This window comes from Aulonocara sp. 'chitande type north' Nkhata Bay, linkage group LG9 (assembly GCF_057382095.1).
Source record: "Aulonocara sp. 'chitande type north' Nkhata Bay isolate Kocher_YH1m ecotype deep benthic linkage group LG9, A_spYH_male_GT1.1, whole genome shotgun sequence".
Lineage (NCBI taxonomy): Eukaryota > Metazoa > Chordata > Actinopteri > Cichliformes > Cichlidae > Aulonocara > Aulonocara sp. 'chitande type north' Nkhata Bay.
In genome coordinates, this window is record NC_141352.1 from 1,725,683 (window position 1) to 1,730,018 (window position 4,336).

A 4,336-nucleotide genomic window follows, 5' to 3' on the forward strand; every position below is an offset into this window, starting at 1 on the left:
TAAATACGTAACGGCGGTACATGTATTCCGTTACTCCCCAACACTGGTTATCATATTAACTTTGTATTCCAGATGCAGTTATAACTATTTTATACATATTGCATATCTGTGCTTATTTTGAGTTGATGTTCGGTTCGTTAAGGGTCTTAAGCTTCACTGGCGTGACTGTCCAGGTGATACATGTTGATGGAAACTAGAACATAGAAGGAACAAAACACTTATATCAGGTCATTTTTATTATCTTTTATATGTTCATATTCTTGTATTGAGTTTTAAGTAGTATCAGTTGGTTAAAACATTTATTCAATTTACATTACATCTATAGTTTTAGTAAAAGGTTGGCAGTGGCCTCTGTTTGACTGTGAGCGTTAGTAGGTGAGAGGTGACACAGAGTGCCACGTAAGGTCGTGACATATCACGTTGTCTTGTAATTGTGGGCTTGCAGAAGTGCTCGCTCACTGCAAAATCATTGTCTGCGGGTTTGGAGAAGCGGGTTGACAGGAAACATCTGTCATGGCCTGGGTCTAGGGACCCAGGGCTCAGGCATTTTCAGTGTATGTTTATGTTTATGTTTTCCGTGTGTTGTATTGGTTTGCTCTCCGTCTCTCCATGTGTCTGTGTGAGCTTCCGGAGGTGTGGGTTCGCTGAGGAGACTGCGAACCCGGAAGTGGTCTACTCGAGAGACAGCCGCACCTGCCGCTCGTCATCCTCTGCCAGCTGCAGCAGATTACGCTCGTCTAGGAACGGCATTTAGGACTGCAGCTGAGCTGAGGCCGACGCTGGATCCTTGAGTCAGAACTCGTCAGTACTGCCGTGAGCTTTTACGTAACCTCCGAGGAAACAGATCCCCTGCTAACCCTCTGCCTTTTGTGTTACCAGGAATCGGGAGCGGAGTACGCCTCTAAAGTCACGGTGTGGGAATTGGAGTTTTTTGGAGTCGCCACCTTTCACTTCTCACGGACATCTGCACTGTGTGGGATTCAGGGAGAATCACCACGGGACCACAGTGCTGGGATTTTGTATATAGTTGTGTGTTTTTCACCTCCTGTAAATAAATCCACTGTCCTTCACTTAGAGTCTCGCATTTGGGCCCTGCTTTCACTGTCACTCCACGGTCTGCCATCGCAGCCCGTGACAGAAGGATCCAGCCACTATGGACCCAGCAGACTCACCGCGGAAGCGCAGCTCCCGTTTTGACGGGACCCGACTAGTGCTTGGAGGGCCTCCGTGCTGCCGTTCCTCGCTGGCAGCCTACCCTTCGGCCCACTCGTCTGCTTCCTCTCCGCGGACGCCTCGGTCTCGCAGAGAACGCCCTAGCCGGTCCCGGGAGGATTACTATGAGCCAGACAGCAATCAGCTTATGCCCGCTCAGGCATTCTATAAGATGCTAGGGATTATTCTCATGCCACCCGACACACCCAGCGCTCCCACATCACTGCAGGAGCAGCCACATCAAAATCCGCCCTCGTCACGTTCCGCCAGCTTCATGAACACTACAGCTCGTGTTTCTCCGGTTTGGGAAAATAGAAGTTTTCGTTTTAAGAGCGATTATTCTCCCATAGGTTCAGAAGATTGTGCGCCTGACGTTCTTTCAAATCCAGGAATCAAGACTGTTTCGTCTAGAACTCTTTATTCTGGGGCTATGTTTGTTCAGTCAGCTGATCAGCAGCCATCTTCAGTTCAGTTGGCCGATCAGCGGCCACCTTCAGCTCAGTTTACCGCGCCACGTATGGACCCAGCGGTCTCTGAGGAGAGGCTCAGGGGGGAGGTTATGGACAAGGTTTACTGCATGTGTGAGTTGTGGTGGGAGAAGCCCGCGGAGGGGTTGCGTCGCGCTGTGGAGAGGCGGCTGCAGGGGATGCTGTTTGAATTCCCCTGGTTGGTGGACTCCCTTAATTCAGTAGTCCTGGACTTCCTGCTTTCCACCCTCCACCTCCACTCTCCTCCTCAGGCTGCTCACCGGCCCGGACAGCTGGTGGATTCACAGCCTGAGACGCCGGCCCCGACGTCTACATGGAAACGACGTTCGCGCCGCCGGCGTTCCTCACCGCAGCCGCCCTCCCGGACATCTCAAGAACCGGCTGTGGTGAGTAATAAGGACACTTTTTCATTTCTCACCCCATCTGCTTTTTTGTTTTCAGTGGATGGTGACACCGCTGACGCTGCTGCAAGCCGGCCTACAGTACGACTAGCTTCACCGGCTTCACCGTCTGCGGATGTAGCGCCGTCATCTCATCCGCATGTAGTCACCCCTCAGCCATCTTCTTCACCGGCTCTACCTTCACCTTCCCCGCCTGCGTACACCGCATCACCATCTTCGCCTCCGGATCATCCATCTGTGGCTGAAGCGCGGCCGGAGGTGCCCGCACGGCCGGCTGTGGAGCCCTGCGAGCCGGAGCAGGAGCCCAGCGAGCGGGAGGAGCTCGCTCTGCCCGAGCTGGAGCTCATCGAGCGGGAGCCGGAGCTCATCGAGCGGGAGCCAGAGCCCAGCGAGCGGGAGGAGCTCGCTCTGCCCGAGCCGGAGCTCATCGAGCGGGAGCCGGAGCTCATCGAGCGGGAGCCAGAGCCCAGCGAGCGGGAGGAGCTCGCTCTGCCCGAGCCGGAGCTCATCGAGCGGGAGCTGGAGCTCATCGAGCGGGAGCCGGAGCTCATTGAGCGGGAGCCGGAGCCGGAGCTCGCTCTGCCCGAGCCGGAGCTCAGCGAGCGGGAGGAGCTCAGCATGCCCGAGCGGGAGCTCAGCGAGCCGGAGGAGCCCGCGTCGCCAGCTGTGGAGCCCAGCGAGCCGGAGGAGCTCAGCAAGCCCGAGCAGGAGCTCAGCGAGCGGGAGGAGCCCGCGTCACCAGCTGTAGAGCTCAGCGAGCTAATGCCGGAGGAGGACAGTGAGCTGGAGCAGCTCAGCATGCCGGAGGAGCACAGTGAGCCAGAGCAGCTCAGCGAGCCACCCACTGAGGACCCCGCACCGCTGCTGGCGAACCTCAACGAGCCGGAGGGACCGGCATTGCCAGCAGAGGAGCTCAGCGAGCCTGGTGAGCCCGCGCTGCCACCAGAGGAGCTCGGAGGTCCGGAGGGATCCGCTGAGCCAGAGCTGGAGGTCGGCGTGCCGGAGGGGCCGCCACGTCCCGCAGCCCGGCCGCCACGTCCCGCAGCCCGGCCGCCACGTCCAGCAGACCGGCCGCCACGTCCAGCAGACCGGCCGGTACATCGGGAATCGTGGGTGGTGCTGAGGCGGGGGCAGCAACGCCGTCGCCACTGGACCCGTGGCCGCCCGCCGGAGCTGCAACGCCGTCGCCACCGGAACCGTGGCAGGCCGCCTGAAGCATTCTGCTTCCATCACGGGGGTGGAGGTAGGCCGCCAGAACTGTTTTCCCCACCACTGCCTGAACCGTAGCGGGTTTTGCCTGTTTTGCGGCCCGCTGGGTAGGCCGCAGGAACTGTTGCTGCCGCCATGGCAGTGGTTGGACTTTTGAACTGGGGTTTTCGTCAGTACTGCCGTGAGCTTTTACGTAACCTCCGAACAGATCCCCTGCTAACCCTCTGCCTTTTGTGTTACCAGGAATCGGGAGCGGAGTACGCCTCTAAAGTCACGGTGTGGGAATTGGAGTTTTTTGGAGTCGCCACCTTTCACTTCTCACGGACATCTGCACTGTGTGGGATTCTCCCTGAATCCCACACAGTGCTGGGATTTTGTATATAGTTGTGTGTTTTTCACCTCCTGTAAATAAATCCACTGTCCTTCACTTAGAGTCTCGCGTTTGGGCCCTGCTTTCACTGTCACTCCACGGTCTGCCATCGCAGCCCGTGACAACATCTGCCATGAAGATAGACAATGTTCCTTTTCAAACTGTGTTAAAAGTCATTGTGGTTTTGAATTGACGTATGCATATATTGTATCTGATGACGCATGAAGGGGCGTCATTAAATTTAAGCCCTGATGGTATAAAATATCTGTTTATGCTTTGATTAAGTCGGAGATCAGCGTCGTCTGCGAACGGAGCTGGTCTTCCCACGCGTGTTTTTCATTAAAATCAATTGTTTGACCAAGCTCTTGGACCATGGTTGTTTGTACTCTCCTTCCTCAATATTTGAACCTTAACAGTATACATTTGTATATATTTGAAACTGTACATGTACTTTACTTTGAAATAAATTCAAACTTGTTGTTACGGCCCCGGCCATAATCTGAATCCTGTTGGCTGTTTTTTTGTTCTGTGTTCTGTATCTTTAAGAGTCTGCAGGTCCTTTCTGATTGGAGAGCTGGCGACTGGTTGGTCTCCTGATTAAGTGGCTGTCTTGAAAAACCCTCTAGAGCAGTTGTCTCTCTGGCAGCAACTAACAG

The 4,336-nt window shown here is 55.2% G+C and overlaps 1 pseudogene; it reads left to right on the top strand.

The window, feature by feature from the left end:
* Positions 1 to 1,153: 1,153 nt before the first annotated feature.
* LOC147321390 (uncharacterized) lies at positions 1,154 to 3,224 on the top strand (annotated as a pseudogene).
* The last annotated feature ends 1,112 nt before the right edge of the window (positions 3,225 to 4,336 follow it).